Below are 12,500 nucleotides of genomic sequence, written 5' to 3'. Positions count from 1 at the left end.
AAAACAGAAAAGAAAACTCTTCCGATATCTCTCGACGGCTTCTTTATGGTCGTTCCTGTTGCCAGGATGAGCACAAGGCCCATTTTTAATAACAAACGGATACTCAACAGGTTACGGAATTGGAACCGTATTCCCTTTCGTTCAAAATAATTCAAGTATTTTAATTATTTTTAAATATATTTTTATTAATATTTTTTTTTTATTAAAAACTTGAAAATTTTCGGCTTTCGCCTTGAACTTAGGACCGACTAACTCGTGATCAACCACTGTTCACACGAAACCCTTCTCCACTTCAGTCCTCCAAGGTCTCATTCGATTATTTGCTACTACCACCAAGATCTGTACCAATAGCGGCTCCATGCAGGCTTACGCCAAACACTTCTAAGCACACTATTGTACCCTCCTACTCACTAAAGTTTCAAAATTTATAAATCAATCGAAATTGTTTTATAAATCATCTACTTTAGCGGTAATGTATAGGTATACAACTTAAGCGCCATCCATTTTAAGGGCTAGTTGCTTCGGCAGGTGAGTTGTTACACACTCCTTAGCGGATTACGACTTCCATGTCCACCGTCCTGCTGTTTTAAGCAACCAACGCCTTTCATGGTATCTGCATGAGTTGTTAATTTAGGCACCGTAACATTACGTTTGGTTCATCCCACAGCGCCAGTTCTGCTTACCAAAAGTGGCCCACTGGGCACATTATATCATAACCTCAACCTTCATATCAAGAAAGGTGAGGTTCTTACCCATTTAAAGTTTGAGAATAGGTTAAAATCGTTTCGACCCTAAGGCCTCTAATCATTCGCTTTACCAGATAAGATTATTTTATATAATTTTTAAATGCACCAGCTATCCTGAGGGAAACTTCGGAGGGAACCAGCTACTAGATGGTTCGATTGGTCTTTCGCCCCTATACTCAATTCTGACAATCGATTTGCACGTCAGAACTGTTTCGGTCTTCCATCAGGGTTTCCCCTGACTTCAACCTGATCAAGTATAGTTCACCATCTTTCGGGTCACAGCATATATGCTCAAGGTACGCTCCAGTTAGAGGTATAAATAATAATAAATTATCATTATACATAACTATATGGAACGCCCCGGGATTGAATTAATTGACTATTTATTAAAAAATAGACTAAAAATTAATCCCATTATATTTAAGTTAAGTTAATTATGCCATTAAGTTTAATATAACTCAATGACTTGCACATATGTTAGACTCCTTGGTCCGTGTTTCAAGACGGGTCCCGAAGGTATCCTGAATCTTTCGCATTGTTAATCATATAAATGCATACAAATAAATATTAATATCATAGATATTAAATTTTTTGTAAAATTCAAAAAATGAATTTTAGCATTATATATAATAAAATCTATCAACACTTTATCAAATCATTAGTATTTATTTTATGTTAATATGCTTAAAAAGCAAATTAATTTAAATAAACTTAATATCACCAATGATCTTTTGATAAATACTTTATTATGTTAATAGATTACAATGTCCTTATATGAAAAAAATGCACATTATTTTTTTAATTATTTAATGATGAATTTTTCATAATGGATATTCAGGTTCATCGGGCTTAACCTCTAAGCAGTTTCACGTACTATTTAACTCTCTATTCAGAGTTCTTTTCAACTTTCCCTCACGGTACTTGTTTACTATCGGTCTCATGGTTATATTTAGTTTTAGATGGAGTTTACCACCCACTTAGTGCTGCACTATCAAGCAACACGACTCTTTGGAAATATCTTTCTAGTAATCATTAACGTTATACGGGCCTGGCACCCTCTATGGGTAAATGGCCTCATTTAAGAAGGACTTAAATCGTTAATTTCTCATACTAGATATTAAGATATTCCATACACTGCATCTCACATTTGACATATAGACAAAGTGACTTAGTGCTGAACTATTTTCTTTTCGCTCGCCGCTACTAAGAAAATCCTTGTTAGTTTCTTTTCCTCCCCTCATTAATATGCTTAAATTCAGGGGGTAATCCCATATGAGTTGAGGTTGTTTTAATATTCTTTTTTTATCTTCTCACAATTTAATAAAAAAATTATATCATCTTTTCATCTCTATTTTTCTTTTCTCCTTTTATATATTGTAAATATATAAAAATAATAATAATGTAAAATGAGGCAATCCTAGAATAAAAAATTTAATTTTTATGCTAGACATTCCTCCTTTTAATTACATATATAAATTATTATTTTATATATATATATAAATAATATGAAAATTTTTTGTAAAGAATACTTAGATTCAATATTTTCATCATTTCATTTTATTTGAGAGGATTTTTTTTTTAAAGAATATATAATAAATAAAATTCATTATATATCTTTATTTTTTTTGCTATTAATATTATGAATTATTTAAAATCCAATAATATACACATTTGCTTAAATTCAATTATTTTTATAAAAGAATAAGCAACTTATTTAGCATAGTCTTACAACCCTCAACCATATGTAGTCCAAGCAGTACTTTAAAATTGAATTTAATGTACATAACAGCATGGACTGCGATATGCGTTCAAAATGTCGATGTTCATGTGTCCTGCAGTTCACACGATGACGCACAGTTTGCTGCGTTCTTCATCGACCCATGAGCCAAGTGATCCACCGCTTAGAGTATTTTTTTATTTATTTTTATTTATAACAAATGTCAATTTTTTTTTGCATATATTAATTGAAAGAGTAAAATTAAATAATATTAATAATATATAAATTGATTTTCTTTCAATAATATATATCAAATATATTTAACTCTAAACATTTTTATTAAGTTGCGAATGTCTTAGTTCAACAATAATACAGTGGTGGTATTTATTATGATTCAATTATTTTGTATTTTTTTAATCATTTTATGTATATATAATAATATAATAAATATATACCACTTTTGTTATTGTGAACAAATTAACTTATCATTCAATCAAATGAATAATAAGTACAACTTTTTATTTTCATGTTTAAAGGTTTTTAAAAGAAAAAAATAAGAAAAAACATTACAAAATGTACCATCATATATTATATTTAATATGATATAATTGATGGATCACAAATTGAATGAAAAAGAATAAAAAGAATTATGGATTCAAAATAATTATATAAATTTTTTTTTTTTTTTCTTTTTTTTTTTTTTTTTTTTTTTCTTTTTGTTCGTTTGTTTGCTTGTCTGTTTGTTTGTTTGTTTGTTTGTTTTTCTTACGGATATGGAACACAATAATGATCCTTCCGCAGGTTCACCTACGGAAACCTTGTTACGACTTTTACTTCCTCTAAATAATCAAGTTCGGTCAACTTTTGCGAAACAACCGTGACACACGAGGCGTCACAGTGATCACGTCCGGAGACCTCACTAAATAATTCAATCGGTAGTAGCGACGGGCGGTATGTACAAAGGGCAGGGACTTAATCAATGCGAGTTAATAACTCGCACTTACTGGGAATTCCAAGTTCATGTGAACAGTTTCAGTTCACAATCCCAAGCATGAAAGTGGTTCAGCGGTTTACCCGGACCTCTCGGTCTAGGAAATACACGTTGATACTTTCATTGTAGCGCGCGTGCAGCCCAGGACATCTAAGGGCATCACAGACCTGTTATTGCTCAATCTCGTTACTGCTAGACGCAATTTGTCCATTTAAGAAGCTAGTGTCCTTATAATGGGACAAACCAACAGGTACGACTCCACTTATATAAACACATTCAAACACTTGTACATTCAAGATGTACGCATGAAAGAAGGCTATATAAGTTTCAACATCATAATCCTGAAAGCATCTATTTAATATATTTGAGTCTCGTTCGTTATCGGAATTAACCAGACAAATCACTCCACGAACTAAGAACGGCCATGCACCACCACCCATAGATTCGAGAAAGAGCTATCAATCTGTCTTACACGCTTATGTTCGGACCTGGTAAGTTTTCCCGTGTTGAGTCAAATTAAGCCGCAGGCTCCACTCCTGGTGGTGCCCTTCCGTCAATTCCTTTAAGTTTCAGCTTTGCAACCATACTTCCCCCGGAGCCCAAAAGCTTTGGTTTCCCGGGAAGCGACTGAGAGAGCCATAGTAGTAGCTACACCCAATTGCTAGCTGGCATCGTTTATGGTTAGAACTAGGGCGGTATCTGATCGCCTTCGAACCTCTAACTTTCGTTCTTGATTAATGAAAACATCTTTGGCAAATGCTTTCGCTTAAGTTAGTCTTACGACGGTCCAAGAATTTCACCTCTCGCGTCGTAATACTAATGCCCCCAAACTGCTTCTATTAATCATTACCTCTTGATCTAAAAACCAATGAAAGTAGAACAGAGGTCTTATTTCATTATTCCATGCACAAAATATTCAGGCATTTGGAGCCTGCTTTAAGCACTCTAATTTGTTCAAAGTAATTGTACCGGCCCACAACAACACTCGATGAAGAGCACTGAAGTAGGTTTAAATAGGAGGAATATATAAAAAATACATTGTATTAATTATATATAAGAACTCCACCGGTAATACGCTTACATACATAAGGTAATGTACATACCACAATATATAGTTGTACTACCCGTATGAAGCACAAATTCAACTACGAACGTTTTAACCGCAACAACTTTAATATACGCTATTGGAGCTGGAATTACCGCGGCTGCTGGCACCAGACTTGCCCTCCAATAGGTCCTTGTTAAAGGATTTAAAGTGTACTCATTCCAATTACAGGGCCTCGGATATGAGTCCTGTATTGTTATTTTTCGTCACTACCTCCCCGAACTGGGAGTGGGTAATTTACGCGCCTGCTGCCTTCCTTAGATGTGGTAGCCGTTTCTCAGGCTCCCTCTCCGGAATCGAACCCTGATTCCCCGTTACCCGTTGCAACCATGGTAGTCCTAGATACTACCATCAAAAGTTGATAGGGCAGACATTTGAAAGATCTGTCGTCGGTACGGGACCATACGATCTGCAAGTTATCTAGAGTTCAACCAATTTAACGATCAAATGATCGCTTGGTTTTAGTCTAATAAAAGCACACGTTCCATAAGGTCCGTGTTTATATTGCATGTATTAGCTCTAGAATTACCACAGTTATCCAAGTAACTGTTAACGATCTATGGAACCATAACTGATATAATGAGCCTTTTGCGGTTTCACTTTTAATTTGTTTGTACTTAGACATGCATGGCTTAATCTTTGAGACAAGCATATAACTACTGGCAGGATCAACCAGAATAATATTTGTATTTATATATTTTTCTTTGTTTTTCATATTTGAAAATTTCATAAATTACGGTGTATATAAAAAGTAAAGGGGCGACCCCCCTTTAGCTTTTCTTATCAAAATTCAAAAACCGTTTTTTATGAAAAAGAATTTTCGTTCTCTATATTATATATTTTATATAAAAATATAAGAACGATATTTCTTCTTAATATTTGCCAATTTTCAAATAATTTATCATTCTTAATAACATTTTACTTTTTTTTCAAATGCATTTTTAATGTAATAATTTCATATATTACATAATTTTTCTCTTTGAATTGAAATTAATAATTTCATAATTCTATTTTTTAATCATAAATATATATGATTGAAAAAATTTTCTCCTCTTTTCCTTTGTTTAAAATTTAATTTTTCTTATAAATTTTTGTTTTTCTTATTTTTTTCTCTTCATCATCTGTTTAATTTCCTGTATTTATACAAGAAACAAACAGTTGAGGATAATTTCTATGTAATGCTAGTATAGAATATAAAATTTTGAATTCAAAAATTTATTTCTATTTAAACTAACTATAGAAAACCAGGAATAAAATACAATAACACCAATATGCCATAACATGTTAGTATAGAATATAGATTCTTCATATATGTATATATATTCGAAAATTTTTTCTATTTAAACTAACGTATGGAAAACCAGGAATAAAATCATAATATTACCAGTTTAATATGGCTCAAATTCGAGTTTCATATAGTTATGATTCGATTTATATGCTTCAATATCATTGGTTAGTTAACTTTTGATATTTTCATATTATATCACATGCCTTCACCGTGAGTGTTTTTTGCCATGCACACCTCACATTGTCAAAAATGTATGGGAAAAATTCATTTCAATACATTTCAGTTTGATTTGAAATGTCTTTATTATATATTTTAGTGCCAATATGCCAAGGTTATATTCCATAACTCTCTATTTAAACTAACGTATGGAAAACCAGGCATAAAATCACAATATTACCAGTTTAATATGGCTCAAATTCGAGTTTCATATAGTTATGATTCGATTTATATGCTTCAATATCATTGGTTAGTTAACTTTTGATATTTTCATATTATATCACATGCCTTCACCGTGAGTGTTTTTTGCCATGCACACCTCACATTGTCAAAAATGTATGGGAAAAATTCATTTCAATACATTTCAGTTTGATTTGAAATGTCTTTATTATATATTTTAATGGCAATATGCCAAGGTTATATTCCATAAAATGTTAGTATAGAATATAGATTCTTCATATATGTATATATATTCGAGAATTTTTTTCTATTTAAACTAACGTATGGAAAACCAGGCATAAAATCACAATATTACCAGTTTAATATGGCTCAAATTCGAGTTTCATATAGTTATGATTCGATTTATATGTTTCAATATCATTGGTTAGTTAACTTTTGATATTTTCATATTATATCACATGCCTTCACCGTGAGTGTTTTTTGCCATGCACACCTCACATTGTCAAAAATGTATGGGAAAAATTCATTTCAATACATTTCAGTTTGATTTGAAATGTCTTTATTATATATTTTAGTGCCAATATGCCAAGGTTATATTCCATAACATGTTAGTATTAGAATATAGATTCTTCATATATGTATATATATTCGAAAATTTTTTCTATTTAAACTAACGTATGGAAAACCAGGCATAAAATCACAATATTACCAGTTTAATATGGCTCAAATTCGAGTTTCATATAGTTATGATTCGATTTATATGTTTCAATATCATTGGTTAGTTAACTTTTGATATTTTCATATTATATCACATGCCTTCACCGTGAGTGTTTTTTGCCATGCACACCTCACATTGTCAAAAATGTATGGGAAAAATTCATTTCAATACATTTCAGTTTGATTTGAAATGTCTTTATTATATATTTTAGTGCCAATATGCCAAGGTTATATTCCATAACATGTTAGTATTAGAATATAGATTCTTCATATATGTATATATATTCGAAAATTTTTTCTATTTAAACTAACGTATGGAAAACCAGGCATAAAATCACAATATTACCAGTTTAATATGGCTTAAATTCGAGTTTCATATAGTTATGATTCGATTTATATGCTTCAATATCATTGGTTAGTTAACTTTTGATATTTTCATATTATTTCACATGCCTTCACCGTGAGTGTTTTTTGCCATGCACACCTCACATTGTCAAAAATGTATGGGAAAAATTCATTTCAATACATTTCAGTTTGATTTGAAATGTCTTTATTATATATTTTAGTGCCAATATGCCAAGGTTATATTCCATAACATGTTAGTATTAGAATATAGATTCTTCATATATGTATATATATTCGAAAATTTTTTCTATTTAAACTAACGTATGGAAAACCAGGCATAAAATCACAATATTACCAGTTTAATATGGCTTAAATTCGAGTTTCATATAGTTATGATTCGATTTATATGCTTCAATATCATTGGTTAGTTAACTTTTGATATTTTCATATTATTTCACATGCCTTCACCGTGAGTGTTTTTTGCAATGCACACCTCACATTGTCAAAAATGTATGGGAAAAATTCATTTCAATACATTTCAGTTTGATTTGAAATGTCTTTATTATATATTTTAGTGCCAATATGCCAAGGTTATATTCCATAACATGTTAGTATTAGAATATAGATTCTTCATATATGTATATATATTCGAAAATTTTTTCTATTTAAACTAACGTATGGAAAACCAGGCATAAAATCACAATATTACCAGTTTAATATGGCTTAAATTCGAGTTTCATATAGTTATGATTCGATTTATATGCTTCAATATCATTGGTTAGTTAACTTTTGATATTTTCATATTATTTCACATGCCTTCACCGTGAGTGTTTTTTGCCATGCACACCTCACATTGTCAAAAATGTATGGGAAAAATTCATTTCAATACATTTCAGTTTGATTTGAAATGTCTTTATTATATATTTTAGTGCCAATATGCCAAGGTTATATTCCATAACTCTCTATTTAAACTAACGTATGGAAAACCAGGCATAAAATCACAATATTACCAGTTTAATATGGCTCAAATTCGAGTTTCATATAGTTATGATTCGATTTATATGCTTCAATATCATTGGTTAGTTAACTTTTGATATTTTCATATTATATCACATGCCTTCACCGTGAGTGTTTTTTGCCATGCACACCTCACATTGTCAAAAATGTATGGGAAAAATTCATTTCAATACATTTCAGTTTGATTTGAAATGTCTTTATTATATATTTTAATGGCAATATGCCAAGGTTATATTCCATAAAATGTTAGTATAGAATATAGATTCTTCATATATGTATATATATTCGAGAATTTTTTTCTATTTAAACTAACGTATGGAAAACCAGGCATAAAATCACAATATTACCAGTTTAATATGGCTCAAATTCGAGTTTCATATAGTTATGATTCGATTTATATGTTTCAATATCATTGGTTAGTTAACTTTTGATATTTTCATATTATATCACATGCCTTCACCGTGAGTGTTTTTTGCCATGCACACCTCACATTGTCAAAAATGTATGGGAAAAATTCATTTCAATACATTTCAGTTTGATTTGAAATGTCTTTATTATATATTTTAGTGCCAATATGCCAAGGTTATATTCCATAACATGTTAGTATTAGAATATAGATTCTTCATATATGTATATATATTCGAAAATTTTTTCTATTTAAACTAACGTATGGAAAACCAGGCATAAAATCACAATATTACCAGTTTAATATGGCTTAAATTCGAGTTTCATATAGTTATGATTCGATTTATATGCTTCAATATCATTGGTTAGTTAACTTTTGATATTTTCATATTATTTCACATGCCTTCACCGTGAGTGTTTTTTGCCATGCACACCTCACATTGTCAAAAATGTATGGGAAAAATTCATTTCAATACATTTCAGTTTGATTTGAAATGTCTTTATTATATATTTTAGTGCCAATATGCCAAGGTTATATTCCATAACATGTTAGTATTAGAATATAGATTCTTCATATATGTATATATATTCGAAAATTTTTTCTATTTAAACTAACGTATGGAAAACCAGGCATAAAATCACAATATTACCAGTTTAATATGGCTTAAATTCGAGTTTCATATAGTTATGATTCGATTTATATGCTTCAATATCATTGGTTAGTTAACTTTTGATATTTTCATATTATTTCACATGCCTTCACCGTGAGTGTTTTTTGCCATGCACACCTCACATTGTCAAAAATGTATGGGAAAAATTCATTTCAATACATTTCAGTTTGATTTGAAATGTCTTTATTATATATTTTAGTGCCAATATGCCAAGGTTATATTCCATAACATGTTAGTATTAGAATATAGATTCTTCATATATGTATATATATTCGAAAATTTTTTCTATTTAAACTAACGTATGGAAAACCAGGCATAAAATCACAATATTACCAGTTTAATATGGCTTAAATTCGAGTTTCATATAGTTATGATTCGATTTATATGCTTCAATATCATTGGTTAGTTAACTTTTGATATTTTCATATTATATCACATGCCTTCACCGTGAGTGTTTTTTGCCATGCACACCTCACATTGTCAAAAATGTATGGGAAAAATTCATTTCAATACATTTCAGTTTGATTTGAAATGTCTTTATTATATATTTTAGTGCCAATATGCCAAGGTTATATTCCATAACTCTCTATTTAAACTAACGTATGGAAAACCAGGCATAAAATCACAATATTACCAGTTTAATATGGCTTAAATTCGAGTTTCATATAGTTATGCTTCGATTTATATGCTTCAATATCATTGGTTAGTTAACTTTTGATATTTTCATATTATTTCACATGCCTTCACCGTGAGTGTTTTTTGCCATGCACACCTCACATTGTCAAAAATGTATGGGAAAAATTCATTTCAATACATTTCAGTTTGATTTGAAATGTCTTTATTATATATTTTAGTGCCAATATGCCAAGGTTATATTCCATAACTCTCTATTTAAACTAACGTATGGAAAACCAGGCATAAAATCACAATATTACCAGTTTAATATGGCTCAAATTCGAGTTTCATATAGTTATGATTCGATTTATATGCTTCAATATCATTGGTTAGTTAACTTTTGATATTTTCATATTATATCACATGCCTTCACCGTGAGTGTTTTTTGCCATGCACACCTCACATTGTCAAAAATGTATGGGAAAAATTCATTTCAATACATTTCAGTTTGATTTGAAATGTCTTTATTATATATTTTAGTGCCAATATGCCAAGGTTATATTCCATAACTCTCTATTTAAACTAACGTATGGAAAACCAGGAATAAAATCACAATATTACCAGTTTAATATGGCTCAAATTCGAGTTTCATATAGTTATGATTCGATTTATATGTTTCAATATCATTGGTTAGTTAACTTTTGATATTTTCATATTATATCACATGCCTTCACCGTGAGTGTTTTTTGCCATGCACACCTCACATTGTCAAAAATGTATGGGAAAAATTCATTTCAATACATTTCAGTTTGATTTGAAATGTCTTTATTATATATTTTAGTGCCAATATGCCAAGGTTATATTCCATAACTCTCTATTTAAACTAACGTATGGAAAACCAGGCATAAAATCACAATATTACCAGTTTAATATGGCTCAAATTCGAGTTTCATATAGTTATGATTCGATTTATATGTTTCAATATCATTGGTTAGTTAACTTTTGATATTTTCATATTATATCACATGCCTTCACCGTGAGTGTTTTTTGCCATGCACACCTCACATTGTCAAAAATGTATGGGAAAAATTCATTTCAATACATTTCAGTTTGATTTGAAATGTCTTTATTATATATTTTAGTGCCAATATGCCAAGGTTATATTCCATAACATGTTAGTATTAGAATATAGATTCTTCATATATGTATATATATTCGAAAATTTTTTCTATTTAAACTAACGTATGGAAAACCAGGCATAAAATCACAATATTACCAGTTTAATATGGCTTAAATTCGAGTTTCATATAGTTATGATTCGATTTATATGCTTCAATATCATTGGTTAGTTAACTTTTGATATTTTCATATTATTTCACATGCCTTCACCGTGAGTGTTTTTTGCCATGCACACCTCACATTGTCAAAAATGTATGGGAAAAATTCATTTCAATACATTTCAGTTTGATTTGAAATGTCTTTATTATATATTTTAGTGCCAATATGCCAAGGTTATATTCCATAACTCTCTATTTAAACTAACGTATGGAAAACCAGGCATAAAATCACAATATTACCAGTTTAATATGGCTCAAATTCGAGTTTCATATAGTTATGATTCGATTTATATGTTTCAATATCATTGGTTAGTTAACTTTTGATATTTTCATATTATATCACATGCCTTCACCGTGAGTGTTTTTTGCCATGCACACCTCACATTGTCAAAAATGTATGGGAAAAATTCATTTCAATACATTTCAGTTTGATTTGAAATGTCTTTATTATATATTTTAGTGCCAATATGCCAAGGTTATATTCCATAACATGTTAGTATTAGAATATAGATTCTTCATATATGTATATATATTCGAAAATTTTTTCTATTTAAACTAACGTATGGAAAACCAGGCATAAAATCACAATATTACCAGTTTAATATGGCTTAAATTCGAGTTTCATATAGTTATGATTCGATTTATATGCTTCAATATCATTGGTTAGTTAACTTTTGATATTTTCATATTATTTCACATGCCTTCACCGTGAGTGTTTTTTGCCATGCACACCTCACATTGTCAAAAATGTATGGGAAAAATTCATTTCAATACATTTCAGTTTGATTTGAAATGTCTTTATTATATATTTTAGTGCCAATATGCCAAGGTTATATTCCATAACATGTTAGTATTAGAATATAGATTCTTCATATATGTATATATATTCGAAAATTTTTTCTATTTAAACTAACGTATGGAAAACCAGGCATAAAATCACAATATTACCAGTTTAATATGGCTTAAATTCGAGTTTCATATAGTTATGATTCGATTTATATGCTTCAATATCATTGGTTAGTTAACTTTTGATATTTTCATATCATTTCACATGCCTTCACCGTGGTGTTTTTTGCCATGCACACCTCACATTGTCAAAAATGTATGGGGAAAATTCATTTCAATACATTTCAGTTTGATTTGAAATGTC

At 29.9% G+C, this 12,500-nt stretch overlaps 2 non-coding genes and 1 pseudogene across 2 annotated transcripts in view; all 3 read right to left on the bottom strand.

The window, feature by feature from the left end:
* LOC129252188 (large subunit ribosomal RNA) overlaps positions 1-2,032 on the bottom strand; it is a 3,987-nt gene extending 1,955 nt beyond the window's left edge. The window contains exon 1 of the ribosomal RNA XR_008583303.1: positions 1-2,032. This exon is cut by the window's left edge and continues 1,955 nt beyond it. This is a non-coding gene — a ribosomal RNA (large subunit ribosomal RNA).
* A 442-nt stretch (positions 2,033-2,474) lies between these two features.
* LOC129252190 (5.8S ribosomal RNA) lies at positions 2,475-2,655 on the bottom strand (annotated as a pseudogene).
* A 592-nt stretch (positions 2,656-3,247) lies between these two features.
* On the bottom strand, positions 3,248-5,238 carry LOC129252192 (small subunit ribosomal RNA). The gene has a single exon (XR_008583305.1). It is a non-coding gene; the product is annotated as a small subunit ribosomal RNA (ribosomal RNA).
* Positions 5,239-12,500: the final 7,262 nt, after the last annotated feature.

The sequence above is a fragment of the Anastrepha obliqua genome, unplaced genomic scaffold (assembly GCF_027943255.1).
Source record: "Anastrepha obliqua isolate idAnaObli1 unplaced genomic scaffold, idAnaObli1_1.0 ptg000157l, whole genome shotgun sequence".
In the NCBI taxonomy this organism is placed as follows: domain Eukaryota; kingdom Metazoa; phylum Arthropoda; class Insecta; order Diptera; family Tephritidae; genus Anastrepha; species Anastrepha obliqua.
This window is presented reverse-complemented; position numbering and strand designations above follow the sequence as displayed.